Source organism: Macaca mulatta, chromosome 11, assembly GCF_049350105.2.
Source record: "Macaca mulatta isolate MMU2019108-1 chromosome 11, T2T-MMU8v2.0, whole genome shotgun sequence".
Taxonomy (NCBI): Eukaryota; Metazoa; Chordata; class Mammalia; order Primates; family Cercopithecidae; genus Macaca; species Macaca mulatta.
Window position 1 is genome coordinate 115,443,326 of NC_133416.1, and position 22,616 is coordinate 115,465,941.

The window sequence follows — 22,616 nt, forward strand, 5'->3', positions numbered from 1 at the left end:
GCTACTCAGGAGGCTGAGGTGGGAGAATGGTGTGAACCTGGGAGGCGGAACTTGCAGTGAGCTGAGATCCCACCACTGCACCAGCCTCGGCGACAGAGCAAGACTCCATCTCAAAAAAAAATAAATGTCTTACCAAGGTTATGTGGCTGGTGAAGGGCAGCGGTGGAATTTGAACCCAGATGAAGAATCTCATGCTCTTTCTTTTGTAACACACAGGCTCTACTTAGCAAATGTCCTTAAATATATCCCTGACTCTTTGGTCCCTCAATTTCCCCATCTACGAAACAAGGAGGGTTGGAGTTATCTCAAAGTTCCCTCTCAGCTTTCAAAAGACACCATAACTGAATGAACCAAGTGTCTATTTCCAGCCATGGGGCCAATATAAAAACACAGCACGACTCTGCTCCATGCTGTGTTATCCTGGGCAAGTTGCTTTACCTCTCTGAGCTGCACTGGAGTCACCTACGAAATGGCAATAATAAAATCTTCCTTTCAGGAAATCGGGTCAGCGGGAGGGTCTGGATAAAGGGATTTCTGGGATCCTGACAGCTCTAAGATCTCTGGGCCAGAGGTTCAAGATTGATTTACGTTCCATCTGTCCCACCACTCCAAGAGCAAGACTGGGGTCCTGGCTGCCTGCAACAAGGTTGTGTGATGCATCTCTCATTCCAAGCTGCACGGCAGCTAAGAGCCCACTCTTGAGAGTCAGCTAGACCAGGTTCAAAGACCTTTCCTAGCTCAGTGACAGTGGACAAATTGCTTCTCCTCCCTGAGCCCCATCTGTAAAATGGTCTATTAGTACTTCCTTCCTGGGGTGAGCATGAGCGTGTCGTGACACAGTGATGTGGACATGGCACCTGGTACACAGCAGGAGCTCAGCAAATGTCTGCATAGAAAAACCAGCTTGTGATGTTCCGTGAGCCCCTGTCCCACAATAGAGAGGACAAGGCTGAGTCCAGCTGGCTGGTTCTGCCCAAAGGAAAGGGCTTTGTTTCCAGAAATTAACAGAGCTCAGAGAGTAGCCTGGATAATGTCTAGAAGCCTCGGGAGGAGAGCCAAGCCGCAGGACAGAGATGCCTCTCAGCCTCCTCCCAGGCCCCTTCTGCCCCTGGCTGGATGAGGAAGCCATGGCTTCTGCCATTCCCATCCTCAGCTCGGCCTCCCACCTCCCCGGCATCCCTACATCCTCTGCAAGAGGCTCTGCAAAGCATGTTTCACTTTACTCAAGTCCCTCAGTTGAAACCAAGCTATTGTCTGGCCTCAGTTGGGACAGGGCATTAACACCTAACAAGGAGGTGGCCATGGCTGGGTGACCTAGACCCGCTCTCCACACCTCCAAGTCTCTCTTTCCACTTCTGGGGCATGTGGACCACCCAACATACCACGATGGTGAAGGAAAATAACCTCTGTGGCACACCTAGAAAAACAGCCAGCCCTTCGTCAGGTCACACACAATGGCACTTTCCCGTCATTCTCATTTCACAGATGACAAAACTGAGATTCAGAGTCACTGAAGTGAGCAAGTGAGCACGTGGGTAGAACCCGGAGCCCCAGGCTGGGCTTCCAGCTTCTCCTCCCTTGGTTTTCCATGGAGTCATGTTACATATCGTCTGGAACTAGGTTTCGGATCTAGCTCCAGCACTTCCTGGCTGTGTGACGTCATATAGGTTACTTACCTCTCTCAGCCTCAGGAGCCTCCTGGGTAGCATCTGTCTCAAGGAGTTGTGAGGATTCAATGAAACAAGGCTGGTGAAGTGCTTGTCACCACCACAGCCACTGCGTTAATAGGGAAAGGCAATTTCTTTCACAGGGTGAAACTGAGATGTGTTTCTACCGCTCCCACAGTGAAGCCCACTGTTTTAGGGTCCCAGGAGAATTTGGCAGGGCACAAGCCCCTTCCCAGCTCTCTCCTCTGCTCATTCCCTGAGCACATCTGGTCCAGCGTAGCCCCGCCCGGACCTCTCGCTGGCCGCTCAACAGCCTGTTCCCTCAACAGCAGGCCACCTTGTTCTGGAGACTTCCTGCCCCGTCTTGACTGTTCCCCTCCAGGGCTCCTGTCACTGTAGGAAGTGTGCTCAGCATGGGCCCAGGGAGCTGGGAATGAGGTTTGGCACCTCTTCTTGGGAGAGGTCAGAAAATAGAGGTTCTACTGGAGGGTGAGGACGGGTAGGGCAGGGGCCCCTCCAGACAGGCTGACTCAAATCCCTCAGGAGGCTGAGAAGCTTCCGACAAGACAATCTTGACGTTGGGCTCAGCTCTGAAGGCCAAAGATTCTTCCTTCCAGTCCTCTAATCCTCCTGTTTCCCTTCCTCCATCCTTCCAAGAAATAGTCATTAAATTCCTATTATGAGCCAGGCCTGGATCTGAGTACTGGGGTTGCAGCAGGGAACAAACCAGACACATCCCTGACCTTGGAGTTGGGGTGGGGGGGTTGTCAGGGGTGACAGATGCTAAACAGTCAAGTAAACAATCACATAATAAGGAAAGCAAACACATCTGGAGCCAGACTGCCTGAGTTTGAATCCCAGTTCTGCTGTGTGACCATGGGCAAGTCACTACACCTCTCTGTGCCTCAGTTTCCTCATCTGGAAAATAGAAGTCATCATTGCTCCTCCCTCACAGAGTTGTTACAAGGATTAAATGTTGGTAATGGGTTTATGTTGGTAATGTTTTAGAAGCATGCTTGGTTCATCTGAAGCTCTATGTAAATGCCGAAAAAATAAAATGAATATAATAGCAGGCAGTGATTTGTGCTGTGAATAAAATATGAAGAGGGTCATCTTTTCAGAGAGGCTTCTTGGAGTGCTCTCTCTAAAATAGAATTCCCCTCTGCCAGCATTTATGCCCTGTTCCACCTCTGAATGGAGACCTGAATACACAGAGAGGGAGACATGGGCTGGTGATGCGGAAGAGCATGGTAGCCAGTGGGAAGAGCAGATGCAAAGGCAGGAGGATCGCTTGAGCCCAGCAGCTCAGGGCTGCAGTGAGCTATGATTGCACCACTATACTCCAGCCTGGGTGACAGGGTGAGACCTCCATCTCCAAAAAAAAGCCAGTAGTGGGCAACATCTAAGGGTCACACTCCTTGCCAGATGCTGTGGGAGTAAGATGGCCCAGCCACTACCTTCATGTAGAGAAAGTGGGTGCAGGAACAGATCATGGCACAGTCAGTATTCTGAGACGTCACCTAAATGCCAGGCTTCCAGCAAACTGGCCATGCTGGGCTTGCATTACAGAACAGTGTTATCCACAGTCCCCACCCCTCCCTATTTTCCCCTGGGGTAATAAGCCAGTTGCAATTTGCCATTGAGTTTGTCCAGGGCCTCTGCTGTGGCAGAAATAAGTGCAATCCAGTGAGAGAAAGAAGAACCAAGACATTCTCACTTTCAGCTTTCATAGGAGAGCACATATTTCTTTGTGGACATGAAAAATGTTCATAAATGGGTCATTTGGGTCTCCTGCCTGGCCCTGTTGGTCACTGAGTGTGTGGCCCTGGCTCTGCACAAAGTAAAGGGAAAGGGCTGGGGGAATCAGGGGATGCTTCCTGGAGGAGGTGGCATTTGAGCTGAGCCTTGGAGAGGATAAAGCCTTTGCCAGATGGAGCAGCCGAGGGAAATGATATACATACCTGCAGAGACACAGAGGCTTGATAAAATGTGGATAGGGGCTGTGTGTGTGTGCGTGTGTGTGTGTTTGTCTTAGGGGAGGGGAGAAGGCAGGAGATGTGGCTAAGGAAAGAAGAGAGTTTCAGATTGTGAGATCCCTGCAAGCCATCAACTTCATCCTATGGGCAATAGGGAGCCATGGATGGTTTTAAGCAGAGGGTGCCATCTTTCTAAAAAGATTCCAGCTTCTAACCTGGGTGGCTGATGTGAGGGCTATATTGAAGAGGAGAAGCTGGAGGCAGGAGAATAGCAAGAGGCCTGGTGAACTGAGGGCCCTTCTGCCAGTTCCAGGCTGACCCAGAAAGTGCAGTTTTTGGAGGCTCCAGGCGTCAGGATATCCCATCAGAGAGCCGGGAAGCCCAGCAATCTCTATTTTTCTTGAGGATTTTTCCTCAGCCCACAAGGACTGGTTTGTTTCCAGAGCCATTTCCATGGCAACCACCAATGCTCCAAGAAAGGTCTTGAGTGAGCGGAGGAGTGAGGACCAGAGATACTCAGATGGGTCTTCACGGGAGAAGCCAGGTCACAGAGAGGGGCCCATACTATCCAGTCCTGGGGGCTGAGAGCCATCTTCCCCTGGAGTCTGTGATGCCACAGATAAGCTATGATTGCCATGGTAACACTGAGTCCCCCATCCCTGGGCCTCATGGACCCAGGGCCTTTCAGCAGGGGAGTAGGCAGAGATAGGAGGGAGGCAGTGCTGAGGGGCAGCCAGAACCTGTAGCTTACCAGGCACATCCCAGGACATGTGTGTGAGGCAGGTAAGTTTGAAGACCGCCTCCCCACCCCCCGCCCAGGAGATAAGCAGGGTGCAGATGAAGGAGCAGTCTCTGGGGTCTGGTGTTGGGGTTCTGGAAAGGCAACCCCCACTGCAAATTGATGCCAGATACACGCTGCTGCTATGCCTTCAATTCCACCATCAGGGTCCTGCTTTCAACTCTCCCCCAGTGAACTGAAGTCAATGTCGTGATGACGGTGGAGAAGCAGAGGCCCACACACAAAGAGGAAGGAGCTTTTGGACACAGTTATACAGCAGAATGCAGCAGGACTGGGACTCAGATGCCAAAACCATTCCAAATATGTCACATCCAGTTAGTGGTTGACGTGAATGTGTGTATGTGTGCGTGTGAGATATTAACGCTTAAAAGTGCTAGGGAGACTGGGCAGGGTGGCTCATGCCTGTAATCCCAGCACTTTGGGAGGCTGAGGCAAGAGGGTCACTTGTAGCTAGGAGTTCAACACCAGCTTGGGCATTACAAAGAGACCATGTCTGTAGGAAAAAAATAATAATAATTTTAAAAATTAGCCAGGTGTGGTGACACACACCTTGTAGTCCCAGCTACTCAGGAGGCTAAGGTGGGAGGATTGCTTGAGCACAGGAAGTCGAGGCTACAGTGAGCTATGATTGCACCACTGTACTCCAGCTTGGGTAACAGAGCAAGACCCTGCCTCCTAAAAAGAAATAAAGTGCCAGGGAAAGGATGTTAAGGGGAAAAGGCAGCACAGAGAGGGAGAGCTGGTGGAGACAAGAGGCAACAGGAGGAAGCGTGGGCCACTGAGCATGGGCATTAGCCTCCCTTCCCCTTGGACAGCCCAAATGAGGTTAGTAACCCAAGGCCCAGGACAGGGCTGCAGGACTCATGGGAAGTCCCAGGCTAGGGGCAGGGAGGGACTGCTGGGGGGACCTCCGAGGCCAAGTCCTTCCAAACCAACCTACTTCCTGTGCTCAAGGAGCCCAGTACCCCTGAGCATGGTTCAAAGTACCTGGGCCTCTGCTCTTGCAGGTCCCTCTGCCTGGGGTGTGCTTTTCACAAGCATCCCCTTGCTCCTCCCAGCCTCACGTGCACAAATCCAGGCAGAGCAGGCAGCAAGGTGACAGGAGGAAAGAGAGCCATCCTGCTACGTGCCAGGCACCTAGCTGTGAATTTGACTTCCCCTCATCTCCTTGTGTCCTGACAACCCATCTTCCCCCTGGCCTGAGGAGCGGAAGAACATTACCCCATTCCACAGATGTTGAAACTGAGGCTCTGAAAGGAACGAGATCAGGATCACCACCCAGTGCCTGGTGGAGCCAGGACTTGAACTCAGACCTGTGGGAACCCAAGGCATCTATACCCTTATCACAGCACTTCCAAGCATCATGGATGGGCTGACGGGCCCCTTTCGCTACAAAGCACTCCTTCCTCCCTAGGACTTCCCTTACATCCCGCCAGCACAGCTTCTCCACGGGGAACAGCCCTCACCCGCTGACTGTCACGGGGTCCTCGGGTGCAGCTCTGGGGTGAGAGGAACCAAAACTGAGAGTCTGGGGCTGATGGAATCCACCCCCTGCTTATGAGGCACCGATGGCATACTCAGTGCCTTCACTCACAACAAACCTTCAAGGTAGATATTTTCATTCCCATTTTTCAGATGTGGAAATTGAGGCATAGAGAAGCAAGGGCACTGGCCCAAGATCCCACAGTAGGAAGGGGCAGAGGGGAGGTTTGAATCTGCGCTGTCCTGACTCCGGAGTCCACGTCTTCAGTGACGGTCACTGTCCTTCATGTTCTGTGGCTTGCCTGCTGCACGTGGGGCCCTGCGATCTTGTATCAGCTGTCCCCACCTGTGCATCTGTCCCCACCTTGCACATTCACAACCCTACCTCATTGACTTGGGGTACTCAGAGACTCCAAATCACTCCCCCTCTGCACAGTCTCCACAGGCTGGCCAGACTCCCAAGGCAGGGGGTGCTGCAGAGGCCTGTCCAGCCACATGGAGCTTTGAAACATCCCAGAGCCCTGAGCTGCCCCAGAGTCCTCCTGCCTAGGCTGCTAGCCCCGAGCACAGAGGCCTTGGAGCGCTCAGGCAGGCTCTGGCCCCTTGGAATTCCCTGGCTCCAGCCCAGGCAGCTGACAAATGGACTGGCACCACTGCCAGCAATCAGGACGGTGGAGTATGAGATCCCACCCTGTTCCCAGGCACAGGGAAGGAGGGGCAGGCTGCCCTTCCTTTTGACCCCGTCACCAGGCTGTCACTTCTCCCAAGGCAAAGCCCAAGCCTTGACCTAGGAGGGGTCTTGCTGGAAACATTGCCCCCCACCCTACCCCACCCCACCTCCATGGAAAACAAAAAGCTGCTTGAAGACCAGAGGAAATTCCAGAATCCTAAAAGTCATTGCTGGAGAGGCTTTAGGATCAAGGGGTCTTATACCCTCATCTTACAGGAAAAGGGAAGTGGGTCAGTGCAGCTGAGAGCTTAAGCCTCACTCAGTTACAGCAAATCCACACATGAATCCCAGCTCGGCCCTTCCCATGCTATGTAATCTTGGGTTACCAAATCACAGACTCCTCGTCTGTAAGGGGGGTCAATGTAAAGATTTCATGAGATCATGTATGTAGGGTGCATAGGGTGACCGACCAGTTGTCTTTGTTTGCCAGAAACCAAGGGGTGTCCTGGGATGCAGACTGTAAAGTGCTCAAACTGGAATGTCCCAGCAAATCAGGGCCCGCCGGTCACTCTATGAACATGAAGACACTGGCTCCAACAAACCTGCCCTTTGGCTATTATGTTTAAAGAGAGCTATGTCTGGAGTCAGCTATCAGTGAGTTTGAAACCCCCACCAGAAGAACTTCTAGAAAGACTTGTCAAGTCTTTAGAAAGCTCTTCCTTTTTTTCGCTAAACTGACCTTGAGCAACCTGCCACATTCATGTCAGTGTTGGTTTAGGCCCCTGGAGTCACACAGGACGAGCCAGCCACCTCCCTCCCCAGGCAGCAGCCACTTCCTCCCTTTAATCTTGGCCAGCACTTCCTCTGCATCATTCTTAACCCCTTGCCAGCCGACCCCCACCAGGCCATCCAAGCTGCTCTCCTGGGTTGGGGAGGGGTGCCACAATACGTTTTTGCTTGCAGGTTTGTTGATTTTTTATTTTTGTTCACTTATATATTGGCGTGATGCAGCTGTGGATGGTGGGAGGTTCAAAACAGGCTCACTTATACAGGGAACATAAAGTAAAGTAAAAGAAGGAAGGGAAACATGGGTAGAGACAGAAAATGGAGCCACGGCTAAGGGTGAAATGCAGGGGACAAAAAATGTCCTAAACGCTGACAGTGGCTGGACCACACGCTGGACCCCCAGCTTCCTGAAAGGTGGACCCAGTTACATGAGTCACACGCTCCTTGTGAAAAAGCAAACCCACTCAGGGGGAATGGCAAGGCCTCCTGATGCTAGGAGCAGGACGACTGTCTCCAGAAGCCTGTGGAGAGAAGACATGGGGGATCTGATCACGGAACGGGGCCTCCAGTTCCTGAATGTTTTAAGGGAGGCACCAAACACTCACTGACGGACAGCACTGCCCCAAACTGCAATTCAGTAAAAGCCGCTTTTCCTAGATGTGACTGTGAGTTTCAGTCTACACAACCAAAGAATCCAAATTCTTTGGATTACATGCATTGCTGGTGTAATCCAAAGAATTTTCTAGAATATCTGAGAAGGGGCCTGAACCGTGGCCTTTAAGTCATTCTCCCTGACGTTGTTTTCTCAGAACTGAAGCCTTGTTAGCAGTAGCAGTGGTAAGCGGGACACTACTCTTTCTTTTTCTCCCCCTCCCCTTTTTAAATTTTATTTTATTTTAATTTTTGGAGATAAGGTTTTGCTATATTGCCTAAGCTGGTCTTGAACTCCTGGCCTCAAGTTATCCTCTCGCTTTGCTTCCCAAAGTGCTAGGCTCACCAGCATGATCCATCATGCCCAGCCCAAGGGACATCATTCTCTATGGCCCAGGCTTGAACACAATCTTTTTTTTTTGAGACGGAGTTTTGCTCTTTTTGCCCAGGCTAGAGTGCAATGACACAATCTCGGCTCACCGCAACGTCCATGTCCCAGGTTCAATTGATTCTCCTGCCTCAGCCTCCCAAATAGCTGAGATTACAGGCATGCTTCACCACATCCGGCTAATTTTATATTTTTAGTAGAGATGGGGTTTCTCCATGTTGGTCAGGCTGGTCTCAGGTGATCCACCTGCCTCAGCCTCCCAAAGTGCTGGGATGACAGACATGAGCCTCTGCACCCAACCCAAACACAGTCTTTCTCCACACCAGCTGGGGGTGGGCCTGGGGCATCCTTACGCTCACTTATCTGTGAACAGGTTTTATGAAACAGACAATCCTGACAAGGACACACTTGACACACAGGTGGAGTGACCCTCCATCCTGGCTTGCCCACGACAATCCCTGTTTATGCTTTTTGTCAAGCTCCTTTCATTCTCAAAGTGTCCCAGTCTGGACAATAAATCCTAGTTTCCCTACTCATAGATCACTCCCTCCTCTGGCCCAGAAGCTCCTGTGTCCTGGCCTTGCCCACCTACTTGTGCCAGGCCCTAAGCTAAGCACACGTCCTGTGTCATTAAATTTCCATAAGGGTCCGGTGAGGCAGGTACCACCATGATCCCCATTTAACAGATGAGAAAATGGAGGCTCAGAAAGGCTGCAGCTGCTGTCTCAGGAGGTAGCCATGTGCCAGGAACGTTCCAGGATTTAAACACCAGTTGTTTCTGCACAGGCGGCTACTTTCACTACCTCTATTTTTCAGATGCAAAGACTGAGCCTTAGTTCACCAGTAAAAGGGTGAACTAAGGCCCTTACCAAAGCCCCTATGGTTTCAGCCAGGAAAGGACCACAGAATGTCCAAATTTCAGAGTCAGCTTCCTTCAATCCAGGCTCATGAGCTGTGGGTCCTTGGGCAAGTGACATGGCCTCTCTGAGCCTTGATTTATCTCATCGGTAAAATGAGGATGAATTTTGCAACTCACTATTGGGTGAATGAGGAGTAAACGCAGGACCGGCACCTGGACCCTGCGCCTCAGCCCAGCTCTTACAGCTCTACCAGGAGGGGACGTGTTCCCCCAGGAAGCTCACAGTCCTCAGCGGAACCAGTGCATACTTCATGGAGTCACTGCAAAATGAAAGGCAGCCCCTTATTCAAAAATTACTGAGAATTCAGGACGGCAGCAGCCAAGTGTTAAACCAAGCGCAGGCCTTCTGAGCCCTGTGTGGCTGCACTGGTCACCAGCCCGAGATGCTGGCCCTGCCCCTCAGCTCTGGGGAATTGGAGGGAAGAGCCCTCTTCACTTCAGGCCCCAACAGGGCAGGGACTTGGCAGGGTGGGTGATCTTAGGAGGGAGGAAGGAGCAGCACAGCCAAGAAAGAGCAGAGAGAACAGAGGATAACATCTCCTCAACGTAGACAGAAAGAGATGGGGAGGAGGGGCAGGGAGAGGAAAGCCAGCAGGAAGAGGAGAGATGCAGGACTGGAAAGAGGAAGACAGAGCGGCCAGGGCAAAGCTGCAAAGTGGCAGAAGAAAGACGAAGGCAGAGTGAAGAAAGTCCCCAGGAAGAGAGACCCAGAGGGAAGAGGAAAGGGCAAGGCTAAAAGGAGTCTTCTGCCAACTTCTGAGAAGGTTTAACAAGACCCCATGGAGCCACCTAGTGTGGGCAGGGAGGGCCCCAGGAACAGCTGTCCTCCTGGGGTGGGGGTCATTTGCTGTTGCATTTGCATACATTTAAAAGCACAGGAAAGGCAGTGCTGGGGATTTCCAAAATTCCCAAAGATCAGGGAGCTATGGGCAAGGTGTCAACCCCATAGCAGAAATGGGTGGGGCTTTTGCTTTGGGATGGAAAGCCAGAGCCCCCTGGCAATGGGTTAGACCATGCACTGGTTGGAATTGCCAATGGGAGCTCAATCACAACTTACTGCAGCCTCAATCTCCCTGGGCTCAAGTGATCCTCCCACTTCAGCCTCCTGAGTAGCTAGGACTACTATAGGCGTACACCACCACACCCCACTAATTTTTTTTGTATTTTATAGAGATGGGGTTTTGCCATGTTGACCAGACCAGTCTCCAACTCCTGGACTCAAGTGATCCCCCCACCTCGGCCTCCCAAAGGGCTGGGATTATAGGCATAAGCCACTGCACCCAGCCTCAATGTCACGGGTTGATTTTAACAGGAAAAGGTGTGATTTAACACACAGCCTGTTTGGTGGTGGGCTAGAGGCAGTGTTTGGGAAGGTCTGGCAGACACAAGATGAGCTAAAAGCTATTCCAGGCAGTTTTCTTCATTGAGCATGGGTTTCAGTCATTGTCTGCTCTAGAGGTTCTCTTCATCCATGGATATTAGCGTCAAGGACAGCCCACAAGAACACATTGTTTTCCCTACAAACATTTCACCAAGAGCTCAAGGGTATTCTTGGAATGAGATGGCAGGTCCACTATGAGACATAGGTATTGACTGACTACCCATGGCCTCAGGAGGCCACCAGGAATGCATCACAGTCACAGGGATGATGTGGACACTGGAGGGAGAGGTGGGCTCTGTGTATACCCCACAGGACTCTCTCAGCTGGTTCAAAGTGGGCCAAAGGTGGGCTCTGTGTACACCCCACAGGACTCTCTCAGCTGGTTCAAAGTGGGCCAAAGGTGGCCTCATTCTGACATCAAGGAAAGACGTAGTCAGCTGGACAATAAATCCAGCTAGTTTGAAAACCCCAAATGTGGTTATGTCACAGTCAAGGAGAAAATAGGAATGAAAACCATGGGCCTTAGAGTTTACAACACATATGCTATTCACATAATAACACTCTTAGCCTAATGGCCATCCATCCACAATTTTAATAGGCTTTTTGAATTTAAATTGCTGACCAGGCATCACAACTCCATCTAACTGGTGATGTTCAAACCATGTAAAACTATAGAAAGATTATAATGAAAAATCTTGCTCCTACCTGCCACCATTGATCCAGTTTCCACTGTACGCACCTTCCTATGTTAGCTCCTTATGTCTCCTTCCAGAGTTTCTTTGGGGAAATACATTCCCTTTTCATTTCATTTCTCTCATTTTGCATAAAAGGTAGTATACTGAACACACTATTTTGCAACTGGCCTTTCTTACCTAACAATATATCTTGGTGATGATTTCTTATTTGTATATTCATATGTACAAAAAATCTTATCCTTTTCGATAGTTGCATAGTATTATATTGGTAGATTTGCCAGCATTTAATTAACTAGTCCCAGGGATGGGCACTTGAGTTGTTTCCAGTTTCTTGTTGTTACAATGTTATAATAAATCATTGTGTGTGTTACAATGTTACAATTAACTACAAATGTATATCATTTCCCACATATTCTTAATAGAGTCTGGAGTTCTCAAGCCCTGGTCTTTCATAATGAGCAAATGGGCTTTGAGCACTCCCTTTGCATTGATTGTGCTGTGTTTTGATCCATCAAGAATATCCTTCAGAGCCACTTAGACCTTCAGTCCCCATAGAACCTGGGCCATGTCTTTAGCACAAAGTCTGTCTCATGGGAAGTCAGAGAACCTTGGTTCTTATTTCAGCGGTACTGGCTGTTCCAACTCCCTGTCCTCAGTTTCCGCATTTATCAAAGGGAAATGACAATTGTTTGCAGGGTCACCATGGGGAGCAGGGATCAGGAGAGAATTCTGTGGATATATGACAGTATCCACAGTGAGAGGGAGATTTCTGCCTGAGGCCTCCTTGTTACCCCAGAGGGCAGATCTGTACTCTGTGGGTTCCCAGAGAAGATGCAGTCAGGCTGCAGGAGGGAGTCTCTGCAGAAAACACAGCAGCCACCCGCCAGTGGCGAGTTTCCAGTGTGATCCCTGATCCCATAGCAGCCAGAGCCTGAGCCCACAAGGAGCCGTGTTCTGGAGGTGGCTTCGGTGGCCCCAAGCAGCCCTGAGAACTGCCAGGTTGAAGCTGCTTTTATTCTGTTTTAAAATAAAACAGTGATCACATTCCCAGGGTGTGGAGACACCCCTCCCCTCCATGAATTAGTCTCAGCTTTCCCAGCCACTCAGGAAAGGATCCAAAGGAATTTTCCACCCATGGCTTATGCAGAGCAAATCCTGGCAGGCAACAGGGTGCCTGCCCCACTTCCAGGCAGGAGTCCTCACCTCCTGCTTTGCAGCACTCACATCTTCCCAACTTGCCTCCCCTGGGACCCCAAGGTGCTGACAGAGGAGCCTTTGTCTCCCTCTTCCTGGCCTCCATGCCCTTTGCCAAGAACCCTGGCCATGATGTCTCTGCTGATGCGGGTTTCCAAGGCTCATTTTGTAACCACGAGCAGAGATCTTTGAAACCGCCACCTCGCTGAGCCATGAGAACCATCACTGCCAACCCTCAGGGTCCTCTCCAACCCTTACTTTGCCCCAGCCTCCCAACAACGCTGAGGACCACCCCTACCTCACAGGTAAGTAAACAGAAACTCAGAGAGGTCAAGCAACTTGCCCAAGATCACACAGCTAGAAAATGAAGGAGCTAGGACTTGAACCCAAAAGCCATGTTCAGTGTGTGATGGTTAAGGGTATAGATTCTGAAGCCAGACCACCTGAGTTCAAAAGCCAGTTCTGTCATTTACCACCTGTAAGACCTCTTTGCTGCTTAAATTCTTTCCTCAGTTTCCCAATCTGTAAAATGGGGCAATACATACCACACAAAGTACATACCTCATAAATAGTATATACCTTCTAAAGTTGGTGTTAGGATATAAGAGAAGGAATATAAACAACTAGAACAATAATACCTGGCCCATGGTAAGTTCTCAGTATATTATCCATTGTTATTATTGTTGCTGTTGTTGAGTATAATTATGAATCTTACCATTATACGACATGGCCTCAGACATAAATGTGGCATGATTATAAGGGAGTACGATTTAAAAACAAATCAAAACAAAAACCTCCTCTCAGAATTTCTTTCACACTGAGGTATAAATATCTGATGACCTATTACGTATTTCTCATTCTTACATTCAATAAACTTTATTGAGCACAAATTACCTGCCAGGTGTCAGGCTGGGAGAGACAATACAAAGATACAGCTCCCACTCCCAAGAAACCCAAAGCCAGGTAAGGGTGACAGACAATGAGTGAATCATGACAGAGTAAGCCCAGGGCTAGGGGGACCTGTCGGCATAGTATCAACTCCAGCTGCCAAGTCAGGGAAGGCTGCCTGGACAAAGTGAAACTTGAAGGACAAGCAGGAGTTGGCCAGTGGGCAACCCAGGCTGAAGTAACTTCAGAAGCACAAAAGCATTGCACTTTCACGTGATATAGCTGGAGAAGAAGGTTGTGAACTGAGTTGGGATTTAAAGCTGTGATGGTGGAAGGAAACTCAGGCACCGTGTGGAGTAGAAGTAGAGTTTCAGCCAGAACATATGGCCCCTGGTGTCTCTAAAATCCCAAAGGGATGGCATGAATAGGGGACGAAGCCCCAAGCTTCCCTCCCCAAGCCCTGGGAGGTATGCGTCAGGTAAGGGGTGCTTTCTCCTGAGCTCCAGCAGGAGTTCCAACCCGCTCCAGGGATCCGGGACTCAGAATTAACATCCCAGCCCTCAGACTGTGAATACTTCTCCCCCACATTTAGAAAGAGCCAAAGTGCCAGCCCACCTCCCAAGCCCTTCATATAACATATGCCTGATTTCCCAAAAGCAAAGATTTCTCCTTCCTTCCCTGCTTCTTCCATCTTCCCCTCAGCCTCTTCCTCCTCCATGTCCCCTTCCATGGGCAGACTCACAGACACCTGTTCCACTTTGGCCTTCCTTTCCCCAGCTCCCACCCTCCAGGAACCTGAGCCAGCAGCTTAGGACAAACCAGCTCATCAGGTCACACACACATCCACACTGGCTCCACCCACCCTCCTGCTCATTCATTCGTCCTACAAGAGGATTAGAAACTGGACCCCAGAAACTCCAGCACAGCCATATTTGAAAAAACACAGTCCAGCAGCCAAAAGTCCCTGTAGACCTTTGAAATGTTTACTGCCACCTCTCAAAGAACAATAGAAGGGTATTGTAGTGGATGTTTTTCGCACCCAGTCGGGGTCCTTTTCACTAGCAGGGTCCCCCATCATCTGCCAGCTGCAGGGAATGTTAGATGCTAACAGCTCACGGCTGCCCTCTCCTCCTAAGAATTGCCCTCAGCAGAGCAGGAGCTGCCTCTGCCTGGCTGCCACAGGGCACAATGCTCACTCCAGGGCTCCCCGGGGCATCAGACTGAAGCTAGTCTCAGCTGAGGCCATATCCTCAATAACCCCTTCCCTCATTCCCCTTCTCCTGAGAGCAGAGTGAGGCACCTGCCTTGAGTGCAAACTTAGGGAGGAGGGTTGCCAAAAACCTCACTCATCCAAAAAATAATAATGTAATGTAACATTTTTTCAAAATCAAAGTGACAGCTATTCAGGAGGCTAAGGCGGGCAGATCAATTGAGCCCAGGAGGTCAAGGCTGCAGTGAGCTATGATCATGCCACTGTACTCCAGCCTAGATGACGGTGAGACCCTGTCTCCAAAAAATAATAATAATAATAAATAAATAAATAATCGAAATTAATGTAAAAAATCGCATGATGAGCAAAACATCAAAATAAAAATGGGATTCCATCCTGCAGTTTCGTGCGCCTGTGTCACTCACCACCCCCTAATCCTGACTCTGCCGGAGAGCACACTCTAACACAGAATGTGCACCCAAATCCCTATCTCAGGCTCTGCTTCAGGGAAACCTGATCTGAGACCGGGATCCAGATCAGAACCCACTGCAGGGGTTCTTAGAACATACTCTGACTCATTCCTCTCCTCTGTATTTCCACATCTAAGAGACCCTGATGTCCTTCCCTAGCTCCTCCCCACACAGCCCCATTCCAGCCAAGGCTCTGTCTCTGCTCACTGCCCTGACTGAACTGGGAATTGAGCACACATGGTGATACAGTTTGAATATCTGTCCCCTCCAAATCTCATGTTGAAATCTGATCTCCAGTGTTGGAGGTAGGGCCTAAGGGCAGTGTCTGGGTCATAGGGGTGGATCCCTCCTGACTGTCTTGGTGCTATCCTCCAAGTAATGAGTGAGTTGTCTATTAGTTCCCACAATAACTGATTGTTTAAAAGGAAGAGGTCGAGGGGAAGGTGGAAGAAGGAGGGAGGGGAGAAAGGAGAAATCTTTGCTTTTGGGAAATCAGGCATATGTTACATGAGGGGCTTGGGAGGTGGGCTGGCACTTTGGCTCTTTCTAAATGTGGGGGAGAAGTGTTCACAGTCTGAGGGCTGGGATGTTAATTCTGAGTCCCGGATCCCTGGAGCGGGTTGGGATTCCTGCTGGAGCTCAGGAGAAAGCACCCCTTACCTGGCGCATACCTCCCAGGGCTTGGGGAGGGAAGCTGGGGGTTTTGTCCCCTATTCATGCCACCCCTTTGGGATTTTAGGGAGACACCGGGCTCCAGATGTTCCGGCTGAAACTCTAACTCTGCTCCACACAGTGCCTGAGTTTCCACCATCACAGCTTTAAATCCCAACTCAGTTCACAGCTTTCTTCTCCAGTTGTATCACGTGACAGTGCAATGCTTTTGTGCCTCTGAAGTTACTCCAGCCTGGGTTGCCCAGTGGCCAACTCCTGCTTGTCCTTCAAGTTTCACTTTGTCCAGACAGCCTTCCCTGACTTCACAACCGGAGTTGATACTATGCCAACGGGTCCCCCTAGCACCTTGGGCTTACTCTATTAGTTCCCACAAGAACTGATTGTTTAAAAGAGCCTGGCACCTTCCTTTGCTCTCTCCCTCCTTCTTTCCTCATGTGATGCTGGCTCTCCTTCCCCTTCCACCATGAATGGATGCTCCCTGAAGCCATCACCAGAAGCAGATGCTGGTTCTATGCTATTTGTGCAGCCTGCAGAACCATGAGCGAAATAAACCTCTTTTCTTTGTAAATTACCCAGCCTTGGGTATTCTTTTATAGCAACACAAAATGAACTAAGACACATGGTAATCGTTTCATCCAATTGCCACATCTGGGCACCTACTGTGTGCCAGGTGCATTCTCCCCCTGCAATCTAGCCTTGGATCTGGCAGCAGATACCTTTCCCTCCATACCTCATTCTCTCAGATCCCCCCTTCAGCCAGACAGTGCCCACCTGAATCCCCCACTCAGCTCAAAGAAGCCCAAGAGACCAGCTTAGCTCAGTCAACATCACGCATTGGGATTTCATGAACTGGTTACATTTCCCAGAAATTTTTGAGACTGTCACAGAGTTGCCACCTATCTACATTTGCCAAGTAAGGACACTGCAAAACTAAAACCATCCCTTACCATCACCACCACTTCAGAAAAGAAACATACCCAGGAAAATAGGTGAGACATAGACTCATCTTTTTCTGTTGAAAATATTTCACTTTATGAAAAGCTTACTCTGCTGTCATTTTTCCTTTTTATTTTATTTACTACTATTATTATTATTTATTTTTTTATTTTATTATTATTATTATTTTTTTTTTTTTTTTTTTTTTTTTTTTTGCTTATCTGCAGACTGGTAAAAATGTGGACACAGATAGGCTCTGGTGGGCTGGGGTTTTCTTTTTTTTTTTTTTTTTTGACGGAGTCTCGCTCTGTCACCCAGGCTGGAGTACAATGGCCGGATCTCAGCTCACTGCAAGCTCCGCCTCCCGGGTTTACACCATTCTCCTGCCTCAGCCTCCTGAGTAGCTGGGACTACAGGCGCCTGCCACCACGCCCGGCTAATTTTTTGTATTTTTAGTAGAGACGGGGTTTCACCGTGTTAGCCCGGATGGTCTTGATCTCCTGACCTCGTGATCCGCCCGTCTCGGCCTCCCAAAGTGCTGGGATTACAGGCTTGAGCCACCGCGCCCGGCCGGGCTGGGGTTTTCAACCCTTCTGTTTGACATTCAGGGAAACGAAGACCAAAGGACAGCTTGTCTTCCCCATTCAAACGCTAGTCCTTGAATGTTTCCCTGAGGAAAACTGAGGAATGAACAAGGTGCAGTGGAGACAGGAAACCTGGGTTTCAGTCCTGACTCTGCTTCAGATTTTCTGTGAACCTGCACAAGTTTCTGCCCCTCTCTGAACCACAAGGCTGCAAATCTTTCAGATGACACTGAGCTGGAAGTTGCCATCTGGTCCAACATGTAGGACTTGGGGTGCAGTCCCTGCCTGAGCTCACAAACAAGCTTGGCTGGAGAAAAAGGACTGGATGCCAGTCCTCTTTCTCTGATATCCAAGCTAGCGCCTCAGTTTCCTCTTCTGGAAATGAGTTCTTTGATCATTGCCAACTCCAGATTGCCACACAGACAGTGGCATAGGGGCCAAGGGGAGAGAATTGGCAACAGCTAAGCCACCTGGAGGAAGAGGCTGGCCCCACAGCCAAGGGCCTCTGATACACAGGACTTCTTCCAGCTCCAGAGAGACCAGGGGTCTACAGTCCAGGCCTGGCAGGTCCCCTCCCTGTCAGAGACCCAGCCCAGGCCAGAGGTCTAGGGCTCCAGCTGGGAACCCCCAGAGTTTACATCTCTGGGCAAAGCCAGGCAGTTACCTGTCCCCAGTGGAAAGGTGCTTGGGGTGCCTGGTGCCAACTGGGTTCTTGGTGGTCTCTTTTTTCTGGGAGTTGGATGTGATCACACTTGTTGTAGAAGGAAGCACATCTCAGCTGTCCAGGAAACGTGTCCTGGCTGCCCAGACACAGATGTAGGAGGGCAGATGGGAACAGGGCTCACCAAAGGGGCATCTTTTTAAGTGCTGTACTGAGGCTGCCTGGGTTCAAGCCCTGGCTCTGCCGCTTACCAGCTGTGTGACCTTGGGCAAGTCACTTAACCTCTCTGTGTCCCTATTCCCTCCAATATACAATGGAGAGGTGAGGGGAAGAGGATCCCATCATGTGTGAGCACTCCCCTCAGACCTGACAATCCATGAGTTCTCTACTCCAAGTTTCTCCAAACAAGTCACCCAGACAGGAAGCCAGAGCACAGACGAGGCGCCTCTCCATGAAGCCGACCCAAAGACTTCCAAGGGGCTCCATTTTCATCTTTAAATGCATGGGCCTATTATGGCGCTGAATGCAAAGTTCCCAAGCTATTTTCTTAAAGCAAGTGCCCTCAAAATAATTGTATGCAGTTTAAAAATAAAACACATGGCCTTGAAATAATTTTAGTGAGGGTTTGGTTTTCCCTAAGGGCTGAGGGTGTACCCTTCTGCTGTTGGGGCTCATGTGTTCATTTCCTTGCAAGTGTTTACTGAGCACCCACCAATGTGCTGGGTGCAGGGGTGGTGGGTGGCCTGAGCACGCTTCCTCCCACAGCCTCCAGTCTGACCACAGCCAGTTCCCAGAGGGAAGAAACCAACAAGAACCCTGTCAACACCCAGGGCCTCACGAACCCTCCCACTGGGAATAGGTGAGTGCTTGGTTTTGCCCAAAGTTGCTGCACCCAACCTCTGGAAGACCACAGCTGGTTCAGAGCACTTGCTACAGAAGAAAGAGGGCGAGAGGAAAAGAAGGAGAGAGAGGGAGACGGGGCAGCGGAGACAAGGCAGTGGAGTAGGGGCAGTGGGAGGTGCACTGGGAGGACAGGGATCAGGCAGCCTGGAGATGCCCCCAGCATTTCCAGAGGGCTCCCAGGCACCACCACCCTTCAGGGAGCCGGAAGACACCCAGACAAGCCTTATGGGTCGTTCTGAAAATTTGTCCCGGGGGCCTGCCTTGGACTGTGGCTTCTTTCATTTCACCCCTGTCTGCTCTCAATCACCTGAGAGGATGAAGATCAGAACCACAGAGCTTCTTACTAAATCCACATCATGACTGGGGATTGTCCACATTGTGGGTGCTCCTGGCAGGTGCAAGGCAACTTGCACCCCCTACTGTTATCAGCCCAATTCCAATTTCCCCAATGGGTAAATAGCTGGCTGTGGCAAATACCACAAATATTTAAATAGCTGGCTATTGCAAATACCAAAAACAAGTAAAGAAATAAAACATACCCTCCCACAGATCCATCTCCCCCTGCCCCACCCAGACAACCCTATGAGGCAACATCATCCTTACACCCATTTCACAGATGAGGAAACTGAGGCAATCAAGCAAGGAAGTCAAGAAATTTGAAGCCAAGCCACCAAATTCCAGAAGCTTTGACCATCTTGCCATCCTGCCTCTCTAAACACACCTGGATAAAATGCACTTCTACCCACACCAACCCAGCCACCAACACCATATCCTATCCCAGTTCCTGCTTCCACTCCCTGCACAAGGAGGGAAGGAAAGTCAGTTGAAAGACAGTTTTACCAGTTCCACAGAGTGTCAAGGACCCCAGGCTCCTCATCCAGGGCACGGGACATGTTGGGGTAACCACTCCTACCCCCAGGCTCTGTCAGAAATGCTGGAGGGTGGGCGAGCAGTGTAGACGAGTGTGCTAAGATTGGGACACTCACCTTTGTGACCTCCCAGGCCTGCCCTATTTCTCTGAACTCTGCTAATGTGGAGCTCTGTCATTTTTTTTTTTTTTTTTTTTTTTTTTTTGAGACAGAGTCTCGCTCTGTCGCCCAGGCTGGAGTGCAGTGGCCGGATCTCAGCTCACTGCAAGCTCCGCCTCCCGGGTTCAGGCCATTCTCCTGCCTCAGCCTCCCGAGTAGCTGGGACTACAGGCGTCCGCCACCTCGCCCGGCTAGTGTTTTTTGTATTTTTTAGTAGAGACGGGGTTTCACCGTGTTAGCCAGGATGGTCTCGATCTCCTGACCTCGTGATTCGCCCGTCTCGGCCTCCCAAAGTGCTGGGATTACAGGCTTGAGCCACCGCACCCGGCCTCTGTCATTTTTTTTAAGGCAACCCAATTCTGGCCATTCTGTCTACAAGAAAAGGGAGGAACAAAGAGGCCCCAGTAGAGGTGCGAGGAAGTTGGAACTACAAATTTCTCCTATGAAACTGACTCAGTAGTTTTCTGTCCTCAGGTCCTTGCAGCAGAGGAGGCTGTGGTTTGCTTGTCTCTGGGAAGATCCCCAACCAAAAGCTGCCCCTTCCCTGTGCTTATGTCCACAGCTTCTGAATGTCCCCCATCCTGAGCACTCTCTGCTGGCTTAAGGCATCCTATTTGCAAACCTTCCACTCCGGCAAGCTATCATCAGTTGCAAACACCTCAGTGTGAGTGAGTTTATCCCTTTAGTTTCCAACTGGCCGTCTGGATGAGAACAGGCTTCTGAGGCAATGGGCCATGACACTGATGAGTCAAGCCATGGAAGACGAAGAGACAGTCCCATCATAAAGTCTATAATCAGTATAGAAGGGGTCTGCAGCACAGGAAAGGGGGAAAGGCCTGGAAATCACAGGGGAGAAGAATTCATGGACTCTGGAGAAGGGGGCTGGGAGAACAGGGGCAGCCTGGGCAATGTGGCCTTGGGCACTCAGCTGCTGTCTTTGAGCCTCAGTCTCTGAGCCTCATCAAGGACAGGGAAAGCTGGCTGCTAAGGGACTGGGGGCTAGAGCAGAGGAGGTGATTGCAGAATTCAATCGCATTTCAGAAAGTATTTCCCAATGACCTCGCATGCACCGTGCCTTATTTTAAGTGCAAGGAAGTCTTCAGCATGCTTCTTTTACAAGGGCTCTACTAAGCATTGGTCCCACTGCTATGTGTTTTTTCATGGATTCGCTGATTTAATCCTCACCACACAACTCATGGCAGATCCTGTCATCAACTCTAATTTACAAGTGAAAAAACTGAGGCTGAGAGAGAGAGAGAGACAGAGAGAAACTGATCCAAGATCACCCAGCTGGTAATCAAGGGACTCAGGATTTGAACTCAGGTCTAACTCCTAACGTGGAACTGTAACACGATAGAACTCATCAAAGAGCAAAGAGCTACAGCTGCTAGAGGGTGGGTGCCTTTCAAAGACAGAGAGGGGGATTGGCTAATCAAGATGACCTGAGGCCGGGCACGGTGGCTCATGCCTTAACTCCTTCACTTTTGGAGGCCAAGGCAGGAGGATCCGTTGAAGCCAGGAGTTTGAGACCAGCCTGGGCAACATGGTGAGACCCTATCTCTATAAAACATTTTTAAAATTAGCTGGGCATGGTGGCACATGCCTGTAGTCCTAGCTAACTTGGGAGGCTGAAGCAGGAGGATGGCTTGAGCCCGGGAGTTCAAGGCTACAGTAAGCTATGATTGCACCACTGCACTCCAGCCTGAGCAACAGAGTGAGACCCTGTCTCTTAAAAGAGAGAGAGATGTTGTGAATTAGAGAACGAAGGAGTGAGTGAACACATATCATCTCTCTAGGTCTCCGTTTCCTGGCTATAAAACAGGACTGTTTTTCCCACCGCCCACACATCTGATGAGTGTCTGTGAAGCCAGCGGGTGGGTGCTTGGCTTATAAACAGCCTGTTGTGATCAGCCAAGAGGTAGGACTGGTCCCAGAGGACAATCTCGGAGGAGGGAAGCAGGACTGGGCAGCAGCCCAGCCTGAACTCCACGGATGAAGGCTACCTGTCCCTTCAGGCGGTGGAACCAACACAAAAGGCTCTTGGAAGGAAGAATGAGGAGGTGCAGTGGGCTTCCTGGGTCCCAGGAAAATGTGAAACACCGGACGGGGTGGGACGGGGCTGAGAAAGTGTGGATCAGAGGCCAGCCTTCCAGGACGTGGAGGTCAGAAACCCTGTGATGGGGAGGGGAGGGTGTCTCCCCACCAGCTGGCCTCACAGGCTGCTCACAGCAGTTCTCTCCTCTCCCCCGAGTCATGTTTCTAATTTCCTGATTTCCTTCACATCTGAGACTTTTCATGGGAGGAGAGGGAAAAACAGTAAAAGAAAGGCCTGTTTAGGCCAGACAGGGCCAGCTGCCCCCAGGAGAAGTGAGGCCAGCAAGTCAAGGTCTCCACCCAGTCCATACCGTGTCTTTTAGCCAAGGCAGGCAGTCCAAAGGGAAAAGCTTGGAATGAAACTAGGACTTTGGCATTGCCTACAACGAGCATTTCTTAGCCTTTCATGGTTCAAGAGTGCTGGTCTCCTTCGTCCCTTCCCCACCAGGCCAGCCCCCTGACACTGAGACCCCAACTCTGGGCCACACGTGATCTCGTGTGAGCCCCACAACACCCCAGTGAGGAAAGCCCTTTTATGATCCTCTTCGTAAAGTTGAGGAAA

The 22,616-nt window shown here is 50.3% G+C and overlaps 1 protein-coding gene across 15 annotated transcripts in view; it reads right to left on the reverse strand.

The window, feature by feature from the left end:
• Window positions 1-22,616, reverse strand: part of CMKLR1 (chemerin chemokine-like receptor 1) — a 71,241-nt gene that overhangs the window by 36,725 nt on the left and 11,900 nt on the right. Inside the window, exon 1 of one of the 15 annotated variants that reach the window (XM_077954869.1) lies at window positions 14,139-14,236. The exons of the other annotated variants lie outside the window; for them this stretch is intronic. The gene's annotated coding sequence lies outside the window, so the exon portion shown is untranslated. Of the gene's footprint in view, window positions 1-14,138; window positions 14,237-22,616 lie in introns of those variants that run through there. 15 annotated transcript variants of the gene reach the window in all.